Source organism: Marmota monax, unplaced genomic scaffold (assembly GCF_021218885.2).
Source record: "Marmota monax isolate L192 unplaced genomic scaffold, Marmota_monax_Labrador192_F-V1.1 WCK01_AAM20220418_F8-fsc00010, whole genome shotgun sequence".
NCBI lineage: Eukaryota > Metazoa > Chordata > Mammalia > Rodentia > Sciuridae > Marmota > Marmota monax.
In genome coordinates, this window is record NW_026692321.1 from 13,606,824 (window position 1) to 13,621,833 (window position 15,010).

General features: G+C 49.7%; 1 long non-coding RNA gene across 3 annotated transcripts in view; it reads left to right on the forward strand.

Moving 5' to 3' along the window:
• Positions 1 to 15,010, forward strand: part of LOC131424075 (uncharacterized) — a 28,252-nt gene that overhangs the window by 4,441 nt on the left and 8,801 nt on the right. For 2 of the 3 annotated variants that reach the window (XR_009226553.1, XR_009226554.1), the window contains exons 4-5: positions 9,022 to 9,121; positions 11,643 to 11,771. This is a non-coding gene — a long non-coding RNA (uncharacterized LOC131424075). Of the gene's footprint in view, positions 1 to 9,021; positions 9,122 to 11,642; positions 11,772 to 15,010 lie in introns of those variants that run through there. The other variant, XR_009226555.1, reaches the window with a different exon arrangement.

A 15,010-nucleotide genomic window follows, 5' to 3' on the forward strand; every position in this document is an offset into this window, starting at 1 on the left:
TGAATGGCCAAACTCCACTGGTTCTCAGCCCTCTCCTCTCAAATGGGGAAATGGCATCGCCCACTGGCATCACTTGGAAGAGTCAGAAAAGGCAAAGCAAGTGGCACAGAGAGCACATGCTTAGAGCAGGAGCTATTCAGGTGTGGCTTCTTCCCAACCAGCAAACCACTGGGAACAGCAGCCAGTACAGTGTCCCTCAAGGGTGGGTGTCGGTTCCTGCTGTAACCCCACGATGAGATAGTGAATTCACAAATGCCCCCATTGTTGCCGAAACCTTGGTCCTTGTCCCTGATGCCAATTCATTAATGAGGACAAAGTTTTGAGAAAATGGAAAAGGAAAAAGAAGGTTTAGTGCTTTGCTAACAAAGGAGAAACACAGGGGACTCCTGTCCCAAAGGCTGTGATTCTGCCCATCAGCAGGAACAGAGGGTGACTCAAAGGCTACATTCCACGAGTTCTCTGGAGTTGTAATTTACTTGTTAATTTAGGAGATAGTCATTTCTGAGGTCTTCTGATACCATCCCCAAAGTCTGGATCACTTTGTTCCTATAGTGGGTGTGTGCTCAGACAGATAACTCTGCACTAAGAGGGGAAAGAAAGGTCATCTTGTCTTCCCTGAGATTAAGGAGAGGGAGGAGCAGGGAGAGAGGAAGAGAAAGAATGTCCATTTTAAAAATAAGTTGAATGGCTGAGCAGCAAGGGTTATATTCAAAGCATAACGTGGACCTCTGTTACACCATCCCATTCTCTTATCTGGAAAGGGACAACAGTTACCACAGAGGAGTGGTTTTCAGGCTTAGCTCCTAGAACAGAAACACCCAAAGTAGGTTATAAAGACTGGAACCAGGGGTTATGTCTCAGAGTATGGCCGAATTGCTCTAGGATCAGTTGAGCATTGATAGATGTTGGAATGTTGTAGAAGTCAATGAGTTTAAGACAGGATGGGGAAGAAGGCTTATCTTACAAAGCAGAGCCCCTTATCAGCCCCTCTATGGGCCTCTCCCTATGGTCACAGTCATTCCAATTCAAATTCAGTGCTCCTAAATGCAATAGAACACCCCAGGGTCCCCATAAACCTCAGCTGGAGGAGAAACATCTAGCTCTCCATATTTCTTCTCCCTGTCTTTCAATGAGAAGAGTTGGTTCATTCCCACGTTAAATACAAGCTCATCATTTTCTGGCATAGACACAGACTATCCAAGGGCTGCTTTCCCAATATGTATAAACTCTGAAACACTCTTTTCCCCAGATACCAAAACCCCTAATCCTCACACATACAAACAAAAGAGGTCAAAGCCAGATTCACTGAAACACAAATATCTAGAAACACGTTATTGAGAATTGTGAATGGCCCGAGATTCTCCCCTATGCACAAGCCAGCAAATTCCCTGACTTGGTTTAAAGGACACTGGTAAAGGACATGAGATTCCTGGGTCAGAGATGAAGGACAGTTTAGTATTCACAGCAATAACAGTAATGAGAATTTTAGTGCCAGATCTCCGAGCACTAATTTCCACAGGGTGATGTCCAAAAGATCAGGTGATACCTCAGTTATCCTGTAGGGGAAAAAGTCTGAGCTTAGGATACCTATGTTTATAATAAGCTGGAAACATGCCCACTTTTCACTCAGGAGCAAGACACTGATGGTATTTACCGAGACTGTTCATTATACAACATCCCTGAAAAGATAGTCCAGAAAAAAGTACAGTAAGCACCTCACTTTGCAAGATGTGCAGAAATTCAAGAGATCTATGGACAATTGTCTGCTAACACTTGGGTTCACAGTCATGCATCCCAACAGTCTGACACACTCCCCCAGCTTGCCCTCATATAGCATGTGAGCACATCTCTGCACGGAAACATGTATATTGACTCACAGGGGTCACTGTCCAACAAACATACCCAATGCTTAGAAAGTGCTTGGAAAGGGGTTGGGATGGTCCTTACCCTCCCTGCCTGAGCTGATTATACCTAGCTTGAGTCTTCACCTCCATTCATGCTCCACACACCTTACACACCTTGCCCTTTGAGTTCAACTCTCTCCACTTATAACCCACTGAGTTTAGGACAAATCTCCACAAATTTCTGACCTGGCTCTGCACCCTGGAGTCCTCATTCCCCTTCTCCTAGCCCAGCACCACATTCTTCTTCTTTTTTTTTTTTAATATTTGTTTTTTAGTTGTAGTTGGACACAATACCTTTATTTTATTTATTTTTATATTGTGCTGAGGTTCAAACCCAGGGCCTTGCATGTGCTGGGCAAGTGCTCTACCGCTGAGCCACAACCCCAGCCCCCAGCACCACATTCTTGACCTGTGCAGAAGCCTGGCACTTTACTTTCTGGGGCATCCACCCACCCTCTACTCACATGGGTCCCCTGTCTTAGCCTGAGATACATCCAGTACCAATCACAGGCCTGGGGAGCTAACTGTTCTCTACACAGTGTTCCCTCCTAGTTTGTGCCTACAGAGTCCTTTGTCTCTCTGAGCTGTGATACAATAGTCATCCAAGGTTTTCTGGACTTTCTTCCCGTCCTAGGCTGGGAGCTGCTGGGAAACAGGCCTTTTGTTTGACTTGTTTTGTATCAGCTGAGTGAGCCTCGGGCCAGGGCAGGGGGCCAAGGCTTAAAATGGGAGATGGTTGCTGTTACACCAATTATAGGCCTGCAAGTAGAACAGGTTGTCTGACTTGTGGGGCCCAGTACAGAATAAAACTGTAGGGTTCCCTTGTTTCAAAATTGAGAATCACAAGGCAATGGAAGATGTAGCCCTTCTAACTGGGAGGCCCAAAGGGATGCATGAAGCCAGCCCTGACCACAGGAGCTGCCTCGTGGACTGGCAGTAACATCAGGCACCTTCATATGTCCTGTGGACCCTGTGAAGGCAAAGGGCCTCAGAGGGGCGCAACCTGCCCAAGGGAGTCTTCTGGAAGCCTTGGGTACCTGTGGTGATCTCCTTACCTCCCTACTCCCCTTCTGCCTTCCTCCCTCTCTCCCTCCATCCCTCCTTTCTCCTCTCTCTCACTCTCCCTCCCTCCTTCTGGGTGGAGGAGGAGCCTAACATTGACATTATCTAGTTCTTACTATTCAGTTATGAAAATTCTTTGGGCACCTACTATGAGTGTCGACCTTGCATGACCCATTGGAGTCATGCCATGGGTCCCCTGCTCCTGAGGAAGTTCCATACACACCCACACAAGAGAAGAATGGAACCCCAATTCTCTCCTCTTTGCCACTCCCCATCTGCATAATTCCTGTCCACTCATCCAAGCCCTTCCCCTTCCCTCAATTCTTCCCCTGTAGGGCTTTAAAATCTGTCACGATGACGTGTTAATGGTCAAATGACTGTAGGCAGATGCACAAGAAAGATGCAAAGAGGAGACAATGATATCCAGTCCAAAGTAAGTCCCTTGATTATACCCAGGCCTGCCACCCAGAGGGAACTAATTTAGCGACTTCTATTTACAGAGCTGGTGGTTAGAATGATAGTTCTAGAAGCGCCTAGACCTTTATTTCATGGTTTGTTAGCTCTGAACAGTTTCTATTCACTTCCTGCCATGACAAGTGATTGAGTGTACATCTTTTGCTCAGAGCTCAGTGTGTTCCATTCGCGTCACACAGTGTCCCCTCACTGCCTGCTCCGCAAGAGGAAAACGGTTTCTGCCTCTGCTGCTCCTCAATCTGAGTCTTATGTTCTGACTTGTTTCACGGGACCAGGTGCTTTAAGTTGATCGAGTGCATTAGCAAATATATTTTACTTTATCGGCTTCTTTTACATCATCGAGGCTACAGCGTTTGCAAGCCGGACTTCTGGGCTTTGTCTTTGGTTGATGTCAAGATAGCCTTCATAGCACAGTGGTTACATAAGCTTTGTCCAGGGGAGGCCCACAGGGAAGGAACTGTGTTTCTGAGTCACTAAACCAAAGCTGCAGGAAAAGAAAGACATGAACTTAGGGGTTAGAGAGATTCTCTCACTGCAGCCAAGGGACAAAAAAGCATAATAATTTAAAGATCTTAATTGGCTTTATTTTCAATTCTAGAATCTCCTGACACTTCATTGCATCAAGTAGAATGAGTTTCAATAGGTTGAGCAGAGGAGGCTGGTTTTGTTGTCAGGAGTACCAGAGAAAAGCACCGGGAAGAACAAAGAGGTGATTGCAAAGTCCCTTCCTGGTGAGGCTGGAACAGCGACAGAACACAAGGAAAATAACCAAAGAGCGAACATCAGGTTATTTTAGATTCCTTCTTTTGTGAGTGTGTAAGGATTAAAGCAGAGGGAACTTCATTATCATGCCAACAAAATTGACCTATTTGGGGAAAATTGGCTGTTATCTCTCTAATCCTGATTTCAGGAGGTCAGATAAACAGCTTAGTTTCAGGCTGTTGATGGGGAACCTTAGCATGAATGACTCCATTTTGCTTTTAGTCTGGGCTTTGGGCCCCTGTCATTTTCATTTAACCCTGCACGTGCCCACGGCTGCACAGACCCATGGGTTGCTGTGTTTGGTTGGCCTCGTATATTCCAGCAATGGCCTGTCCAGTTCATTTATTTTCCCTGGCTGCCTCTTATTCTGCCCTCCCCCCTCCCCATTTCAAGAAGGAGCACACTCTTCTTTTCTACATTCTTATAATCGCTGGATTTTAATATTGTTTGAAGGGATCTAAATTGGCTTTCTAAGTTCCTATGTAGCCCCTGCTGGGATTTCCTTCAGGACCCCCCTGGGTGAATTCCTCTGTTTCTTCTACCCCATAACCTCCTCTTCTTGAGATTCCTTCATCTCTCTCTCTCTCTCTCTTTTTTTTTTTTTTTTGGTTCAGGGAACTGAACCCAGGGGCACTTAACCGCTGAGCCACATCCAGGGCCCCTATTTGTATTTTATTAGAGACAAGGTCTCTGAGTTGCTTAGGGCCTCACTAAATTGCTGCTATGGCTGGCTTTGAACTCATGATCCTCCTATCTCAGTCTCTGGAGCTGCTGGGATTACAGGTGTGCTCCACCATGCCTGGCTGAGATTCCTTTTTTATTTTGCAAGTAGTATATCCTCAAATGATCTCTATCTGAAAGGGCATTTACTTGACAGTTGGTGTAGTCCTAGGATTAGAAGCTCAAGATCATTGTCCCTCTGAACCCTCTGGCCTCTGGCATCAGATATTGGATTCCCATTCCTTGCACATTGCCCATTTGTACTATCTAGAAGCCAAGATCTTATGATTAGATGCTTGAAATATGGCAAGAATTTTTCAGGTTCCTCTTTAAACAAAGACCCACATCTTACAGTGGGGCTCATTTTGTGTTCTTGGTTTTCTATTTCTGGAATTCTGAATGATAAGGGCTGAGTCCCCTGGCCTGATCCTTTATGAAGGAACTGTGCTAATGATATCTCCGGGGCCACTTTTATTTTTTTATTTTATTTATTTATTTATTTTTTAATTTTTTATTGTTGGTTGTTCAAAACATTACAAATTTCTTGATATATCATATTTCACACTTTGATTCAAGTGGGTTATGAACTCCCATTTTTACCCCATATACAGATTGCAGAATCACATCAGTTACACATCCATTGATTTACATATTGCCATACTAGTGTCTGTTGTGTTCTGCTGCCTTTCCTATCCTCTACTATCCCCCCTCTCCTCCCCTCCCCTCCCCTCTTCTCTCTCTACCCCCTCTACTGTCATTCATTTCTCCCCCTTGTATTATTTTTCCCTTTCCCCTCACTTCCTCTTGTATGTACTTTTGTATAACCCTGAGGGTCTCCTTCCATTTCCATGCAATTTCCCTTCTCTCTCCCTTTCCCTCCCACCTCTCATCCCTATTTAATGTTAATCTTCTTCTCCTGCTCTTCCTCCCTACTCTGATCTTAGTTACTCTCCTTATATCAAAGAAGACATTTGGCATTTGTTTTTTAGGGATTGGCTAGCTTCACTTAGCATAATCTGCTCTAATGCCATCCATTTCCCTGCAAATTCTATGATTTTGTCATTTTTTAATGCAGAGTAATACTCCATTGTGTATAAATGTCCGGGGCCACTTTTAGGTTGTGATTTCCTTCTCTGTTCAACTATCAGTTCAGTATACAGTATCCCCATGCTTATCCACAAGGGGATACATCCCAAGACCTTCAGATGCCTGAAACCACGGGTAGTTCCAGCCTCTATGTATACATACCTGTGATTAGGTCTAATTTATAAATTAAATTAGGGATAACAACAATAATTAATAATCAAGTAGATTACTATAACATTACACAGTTGTAAAAGTTACTTAGAACTTAGGAATTGCTTATCTGTAGAGTCTTTCATTTAATATTTTCAGACTGTGTTGCCACGAGTAACTAAAACCTTGGAAAGCAAATCAGATAAGGGGCTATTCTGGTCTTCCTCCCATTTTCCAGAAAGTCAACAATTTGACCCCGGAAGTTCTTTGTCATGTTGACAGGAATTTCCGTGTGGATTCCTAAGGGCATCTCAGTGGGATGGGGAAGCTGTGCTTCTACCACCTTCTGGAACAGAAAACTCCCCTCTGGAAGATTCTGGGTCCTTCTTGGAAAGAAGGAGGGTGCCACACTGGTTTTCAGGTGCCTAAGAGGGCATAACTTCCTGTAACAGAAGCAGAGCCTTGGTATAGTCTGCCTGGCTCAGGGGCGCAGATCACTGCTGGGCCCAGATCGAGGCTGATGGCCTCCACAGAGGGTGTCCACAGAAGGGGTGGGGAGAGCAGTGTTTAGGAAGCAAGAGGAGAGGCCCCTGCTCAAGTGGGCTGGCAGAGCCTGGAGGAGGGAAAGTGGGCCCCAGCCTCTGTGGGAAGCTGGGCCTGACCTGGCTCTGCAGGGCAGAGGCCACAGGCAGCTAGGTGCCGCCCACAGAGCACCTCCCTCTCCTTTCAGTCTTAAGATGGATGGCTTTGACATATGGGAGCCCCTGGAAGGAGAAGAGGTGGGTGGGAAATGGTTGTGAAGGACTTTGGGCAGTGAGGGCTGAGGAAAGTCAGGGGAAGATCATGGTGGACATTGCCAAATGGAAGACAGGGCCGCTCACAATAGCCCACCAGGTCCCCAGGGGCTGAACCGTGAGTGGCCCCTCTTCCCTCCTCTTTGGCTCCCTGTGCCTGAGTTTTCTGATTTCCCTTCCACTTGCACCATCTCTTATCGAGCTTCTTGGGGGTCAGTGGGGCACCGTCTGTCGGTCTCAGCTCCCTAGAGGAAGCCAACAGCAGAGATTCCCCTGCCGCCAAGTGTCCCTTTTCAGAAGTACTCAGGGAGGGGATGTGTGGGGCACTGAGTGGCATGAAGAGGGGTTATGATGAGCTCTGAATCCTGCCTGTAAGGAGGGGGCAAACCGACGGGGATGGAGAAGACACAGGGACAGCTTCAGAAGCGCACGGCTTGGGACCTGGTTCTCCTATAGTGACAGATAAACTCCTTATGACCTCCAGAGACAGGCTCAGCCTTCCAGGCTTTGAGGGAAGGGAGGGACTGCTCTGCTGGGGAGCCCACTGGCCATTTTAGAAATTGGAACTTAGGCCCACAGTGCGGAGGGGTCAGGCTTCTCACTCCAGGAATCTGCGTGAGTAGCAGCTGGGGAGGGGGTCATATCGAAGTGGTGGGTCTGAAGATAAACTGGGACAGGCAGAGTGTGTGGAGCGTTGCTCAGATGGGCAGGTCTGCAGAATGCCTGAGGCTGCCTGTTAAGGTTGGCTGCCTCCCCACCAGCAGGGCAGAGCAGGCTGGACAGTTGCCGTGTCCTGCGTCTTGGCCCTGGGGCTGCTCTAGTCAACTTCTTTGTCCAAGTAGGGAGGGGGCCAGAAAGGGCGGCTGGACTCCTCCATCCACAGGACACTCCTATGGCCCCCAGAACAGTCCTGTTCACTGCAGGGCCTCTTGGAAGCCTACTGCCTTAGGACTCAAACTACTCCTCCAGGTAGGCTGGAGTTTGGTCCCTGAGTCCCCCACCAGCCCCATGAGGCCTGGGCTGAGCCACTGTCCCTGCATCTGTCACTCCTAAGTGCTCAGGGTAGGACTGGACCCTGCTTGGGGTGTTTCCCAGGGCTTGTGGGGCATGTGGATGAATAAATAAATGGACAACACTGTCCCCAGGTCCCCTGCCCCCAGGCCCTGCCCAGGCCTGGTGCTGCCCTTCTCCCAGCCTTTCTCTCCTGCCCAGGAAGGCTGGTGCAGCCTCCCTTGCCCCAGAGTTGAACGCCATGGCTGTTTCAAGCCTGTGAATGGGTTCCTGAGGTTACAGGGAGTGTTGGAGGTTGTCTGAAGGAAAGAGAGGGGACTGACCCTGAGTCTTAGCGTCCTCGGGGGTGGGTTTAAGTCTGCTCGCACTGGGAGCAGCTGCCCAGGACACTATACTATCTTTCATCTGGCAACCTGGCAAGTACAGCCAGGGCTGGAAGAAGCCACAGACCCATGGATGTTTGACAGCTTTTGTACTTTGGCACAGCCAGGCTGACTCTTAGGGACGCTTCTGTAAACCCTGAGCATAGGCCAGGAAAAGAAATAGGAATGTGGTTCCTATAGCAGCCAAGTGTCCCAGTGCTTGGGGCCAGGCCAGGGCCTGGTGGTGGGCAGGAGGCAGGACCTGGAGCCATCCTCCCTACCTTGTCCCAGCCCACCGGCTGCCCACCCCAACTAAGGGCCATATTGGCAGGGGTGGTGGGATGAAGTTGGGGTGTCCACCAGATAGCTGTGGTGCAGTCTCCGAGGGGGTGAGGAAGCAGCTCCCAGCCTGCTCCAGGGTGGCCTTCCCATCCTGCTGCTAAGAGCTGGCCTCAGAGAGCTCTGTTCTGCAGCCATAGCAAGAATGGCGTTTTGGTGCCTTTCAAAGGCCTTGCCTGTGTTAAACAGTGAGGCAGACAGGAAAGAAATTGTGATGTACACAGACCCCTTCATTTGATGGAGGAGACTAAGGCCCTGAGAGGGGAAGGGACTCACCCAAGGTCACACAGCAGAGAATGCTGGATTCAGAACCAGAGTTAGACTCGGCCCTTCCCCTTCCCCCCGTACCTCCTGCAGGGCCCATGGTGGAGCTGCTCCTGGAAGGTAGAACAGGATGCCGTGCTGTCTGTTGACTTTGACACTTCCCTGGGGACTGTGGCCGAGAGCAGCTGTAGAGGTAAGTGGTGTGAAGTGGTGACGAGGAGAGAAGGTAGAGGCTGGAGCCAGGGCTGGGCCCGTGCTGTGGGATCGGGAGTAAGTCAGGTCTCGGGGGCTCTTCTGTCCCCACAAGGATAGGTTGTGTTTGGGCCCAGAGGACAGCCGTGAACTCAGACAGAGCAGCCAGCACAGCCCACTCCTGCACCCGCTCCAGATCTCTCCAGGGCTGGGCCTGAGCTGCCTCCTCTGGGCCACCTCCCTGAACTTGCCCCACCTCGACACTCCTCTGTGCTTCTGCCCAGCAGTCCCTCGTCCTTTGTCCTCAGTCACATCTCCAGGTCCTGCCAAGTGCCCACTCCCCTAGGAGACTCCCAGCCTGCTCCAGGGTGGCCTTCCCATCCTGTTGCTCAGAGCTGGCCACAGGGAGCTCGGTTCCAATGCACTCGGAGCCCTGAGGGCAGGTACTGTGCCTGGCTCTTCTCTGTCCCTAGCACCTGTCTCAGGGCCCACAGAGAGCAGGTGCAGATACACAGTTGCAGAATGAATGGGAGGATGGACAACTGAGGCATAAATAAAGATCATGCACACGAGAATATATTAGAACAGAGCGAAAGAAGCCTTGAAGTCCTGCCCTTGATGCCGCAGAGTGCCCCTTGGCTCCCCTCTCTCTCTCCCTCCTTCTCTCTCTCTCTCTCTCTCTCTCTCTCTCTCTCTCTCTCTCTCTCTCTCTCTCTATCACACACACACACACACACACACACACACACACACACCTTTCCAGAACACTCAGAACCACTTTGAGGATGTCATGCTTTGTCACTGCTAAATAATCCTGCTCTGAGCACCAAGCCCCTCGCTCCCAAATGCACAACTCCCAGGAGCCCTGCTGTGACACCACAATGTCATAAGAGACTTCTACATCTTGTCTCCTCCCCTGGCTCCAGCACTTACCTCCTGAAACTGTAGAGCCTCCCAAGTGATAATAAGGTCTCTGTCTGCTAAAGAGATGACAGGCGGTAGGTCACTAGATAGTTCAGGATGGGCCCTGATCGCCAGAAAAACCAAGACGCTATTAGAAGGTTGGGGATTTCTGCCACATCCCAGCCTCAGGAGGGGAGAATGGCTGAAGGTCAAGTTGATCACCATTACGCCTACATAATGAAGCCTCCATAGAGAGCCAAAAGGACCAGGTTCCGGAAGCTTCTAGATTGCTGGCCACATGAGTAGTGTGCCCACATGCTTGGCCAGACACAGCTCTTCCATCTGCCCTTCATCCAAATCCTTACAAATATCCATTATAATATATAATACACGGTAAGGGGAAATGAAATGTTTCCCTGGATTCTGAGAGCCATACTCACGAATTAATTGAATTGGGATAGGCCGAGGTCATATGAACCTCAATTTATAGCCAGTTGAACAGGAATACAGGTCACAACCTGGGGCTTGTGATTGGCATCTGAAGTGGGGGTAGTCTTGCGGGACTGAGCCCTCAACCTGTGGAATGGACTATCTCCAGGTAGACAGTGTCAGCATTGTCTGATTAGAGGACACCAGCAGGAGAATCACTTGGCACCTGGGGAAACAATCTGGCCTATCTGGTGTCAGAAGAGTAGTGCTGAGTGGTTGTGACAGTAGGAAAAGCACTTTGGGTTTTTCTACCCTGAACTCCCCCACCCACTCACCCCTCTGACCTTCTCCCCCCTCCCCCCATGACCCCCTCCCTCCCCTGTGCACACACAGCAGCACCAGGGATGCTTCTCAGCTTCCCACTGTGATTTCAAAGAATGCTGATCTTCACCAGCTACATTAATGAAAGAGCCCAGGAGGTGCCAACCTTCCTAAAAATACCTGAACCCTTGATGCCAAGAGAGGCTGCAAAGACTGCATCCTCAGGGAGCCAACCAGATCCTCTGGGACAGCCTTCAGGTCACCCACACACTACAGATGGGGAAACTGAGGCCCATACAAAGAAAGGACACACACCAGGCCTGGGACCCAGGGAGGGGCTCTGCAGAGTATCTCTGCCGCCAGTCAGGGTAAAGGAGGGGGAGGCTCTGCAGTCCAGAGCCCCAAGTGGGGCTGAGAGATGGGCAGGGCTGAGCCACAGACTGAGCCCTGCTCTAGCCCCAGACACTCCACAGAACCAAGGGGCAGCTCCTACAAGTGGAAGCAGTTCACTGGGTTCGGTAACCACGAAGGGAGGTCCTATGGCGGGTCCCTGGGACATGGTGGAACTGCCTTGCTAGGACAGGTTTATTCTTCTCAGGCAAGGGAGACTAGGAATGGCCCCAAAGATCGAGAATAGGGGTCACCCTCCTTTCTCACAGTGCAGTCCCAGAAGCAATAGGTTGTATTACCTGGGAGCTCATTGGAAATGCAGAAGTGCAGGCCCCGCCCCAGAGCTGCTGGCTCACACCCCAAGTGATTCTGCTCATTAAAGTCGGAGAAGTACTGGCCTCTGGAGCCACCTAGCATCAGGTCTGGCCGAGCAGTGACATGTGTGATTAATGCACATACATAATGTTATTCATTGCCAGGAGGGGGTCAGGGAGGACTGGAACCAGGAAAGGAAGAATCCCTAGGATGAAAAATCCAGAGTTAAAAGTGCTGCTGCCCCTGGGAGTGTCAGAGTGATGGAATCCGGTGAAATAAAAGTTGTAAGTTCATCCAGGCTGCCTCCTCGGCGGGCTGAAGGCTCCTCCCATATCTCTGACAGCTGCTTTCTAGTCCCAGCTGTGACAAGGAGCTTGGCACCTGTCAGGCTGTCCATTGCAGGGTGGATGCTGGGACTAACGGAGCCTTCAGAAGGGGAGCAGATGCCACTGCATGGGCCCAGCTGCTAGCTCTGCAGCACTTCACTCAGGTGGAGTTGCTGGCCCCTGGCCGGGTCCTTCTTAGCTCCCTCCTCACTCCATCAGAAATTGACTTTCCACCTATGTTTGCAAAGTCATTTATGAGCCTGTCTTCCCTGACTGCAGAGTCTGCCACACTGTTAAAGAGGCCCAGAGTCTGCCACACTGTTAAAGAGGTAGAAGTCCCACGGCTGGGATGCAGAAGGTGGTGCTGACCTCGCTCCTCCCCTTCCTCCTGCATCTCAGACAAGCAGGCACAGCAGCTCAGCTAAGTCAAATATCCACAGGCCTTTCCCAAACTGCGCAGACACTGTCCTGCAAAAGGTGCAGAGGTGTGGCATGTCAGCTTGGAATAGCACCCCTTGCCATAGGGACTTGGAACTACAGGGGCTTGTTTCCCCAGGGAACCAAGGATCATTTCCCAGGGAATTCTGTTGAGCCAGGACATGTACACAGTACAGGAAGTCCAGACCCCTGCCTCCCTGCCCTCTCCTAGGGCTCTAGGCCAGGACATAGCCCCTGATGACTCCATCTGCACGTCCCAAAGGCCTCAAGTTCAGGCATCCTCCCCCCTTCCCCTGCACTGCTGCCGTCTCTTCCTTATCAAGTAGCTCCACTGTTGCTCAGCTGTCCAAGCCACAAACATGGGGTCACCTTCAGCCCTGACCTTCCACTCCCTCCCCTCTCTCCACCATACCCCCATGCCAATTTTGGAATTCTGATAATCCCCCCTCCTTCATAAGTGTACACTGTTCTTCCCTCTCCATCCCCATTGGCAGTGACCAGGTCCAAGCCCTGTTACCCCCTCTCTGCCTCCTCACTGGTCCTCCTCATCCTAAGATCCATCCGAGCGGCAGTTACCTCGTGCAAGGGGCTTGGAGCCAGAGCCTGACTCCCTCTTCAGCCTGCTCCACTTTACTCCAAGTGCCCATCCATGAGTCTGGATAAGGTTCAGCTGGCTGGTGACTGGAGTGATTTTTTCAAAATCTGAGAAGAACAGGGGCAACCAGGCTGCCCCTTTCATCTCTGACGTTTGTGTGTATGTGTGTGCAAGGATGTGTGCACACACTGCACACGTGGACTTGGGAACTCCCATGGAGATGTTCCTAGGCCCTTCAGCAGGTGACCCCAAGCCCCAGGAGGCAGGTGTTGAGGTTAAGATTTGGACCCAAGCAGGTCGGATCTCAAGCATGTTTATACCCTCCACTCATACCCACGTTTGCTTGTACCCCCACGAAAGAGATGAATTTTTTAATTTTTAATTTATTTAGATATACATGACAGTAGAGTATATTTTGACATAATACACATACAGAGAATATACTTATTCTAATTAGGATCCGATTCTTGTGGTTGAACATGATGTGGAGTTTCATTGATCATGTATTCACATATGAACCTAGGAAAGTTACGTCCGATTCATTCTGTTGTCTTTCCTAATCCCATCCCCTCTCCCTTCCCTTCATTCCGATTTTTCTAACTACAATGAACTTCTATTCCCTGACCCCATTGTGTGTTAGCATCCACATTATAGAACATTCAGCCTTTGGTTTTGTGGGTGGCTTATTTCACTTAGTATGATAATCTCCAGTTCCATTCATTTAGCAGCAAATGCCATAATTTCATTCTTCTTTATGGCTGAGTAATGTTCCATTGTGTATATATATCACATTTTCTTTATCCATTCATCTATTGATGGGCACCTAGGTTGGTTCCATAGCTTTGCTATTGTGAGTTGAGCTGCTATAAACATTGATGTGGGTGTATAACTGTAGTACACTGATTTTAAGTCCTATGGGTATATTCCAAGGAGTGGAATAACTAGGTCAAATGGTGGTTCCATTCCAAGTTTTCTGGGGAACCTCCATACTGCTTTCTAGAGTGGTTGCACCAATTTGCTGTCCCATCAGCAAAGTATGAGTGTACCTCTTTCCCCACATCCTCGCCAATATTCATTGTTACTAATATTCCTGATAATTGCCATTTTGACTGGAGTGGTGGAATTTCATTTAGGAGACCAGATTTTTTTGCCACAGGCCCTGGGTTTTGATTGAAGGATTTTTGACAAGCAGTTTTCTGCAATCTTATTTGTGTTTCTGGAAGATGTCCTCCTGTGTCCATACTAGCTTTCCTCATGCAGAGAGGTGGAGCTACATGCCACTTTTGTCAGGGCACCATTGTGCTCTTTGGGGCTCAGGAAGAGGAAAGGGACATTAGCAGAAACCCAACCCCAGCTTAAGCTCACTTTCAGGTGGCGGGTCACGTCCCTTTCTCCCAGTGGCAGGCCTAGCTTTCTCTGTGGAAAGATGCAGAACTGCAGACAGACAGACAGACAGGGGCTCACTTCCACACCTTCCTGGCAGCAGCAGGCCTCTCCTGTCAATAAACGAGAGGGCAAGACTCGAGACCATGGGGCCCCCGGCAGGGCTGGCCCAAGCTCAGTGCCAAGCTGTGCATGGAGATTAAAGTCGGGTGAGGCCACACCCAGGATTCTGAGCATTGGTGGCCTCAAGTACTGCACTCACCTGTGGCTCATTTCTACCTGTGCCTGAATCCCTGGCCTGCAGCCCGCTCTTGCCCTTGTAGCAAGGGCTCCTTCCCTAAACTGACCAGACATTTCCAAGGCTTCTGCTCCCAGCCGCTCTATCCACTTGCCACATGGTCTAGGGATCGCTCTGAACACCATCCCTCCACCCCTGCATGGCCCCCCCCCAACAGCTATTGGTCCTGATGGAATGAGTCTCCCTGCCGCACATCACACCCTGACCCAAGGGCACCCAAGAGGCCCCCCTCTCCAGCTTGACCCTGGCAGGCACCTGTAACTAGGGCCCACTTAGAGTGGGCGCAGTGGTACCCGACCCTCCCAGGCAGGCTAGCCATGTTCCAGGGGACAGTCCAACATGTCCTGCAGCTGGGCACATCTAATATCAGCTGGGAGATAAATGTGGGACCTCTGGCCCTGCTCTGTTGGCATGGAGCAAAACTCTCAGGGACAAGCCAAAGTCAGCAAGTAGGTCAGAATAAGGAGGGCTTTGTCACTCCTCTCAGGATAT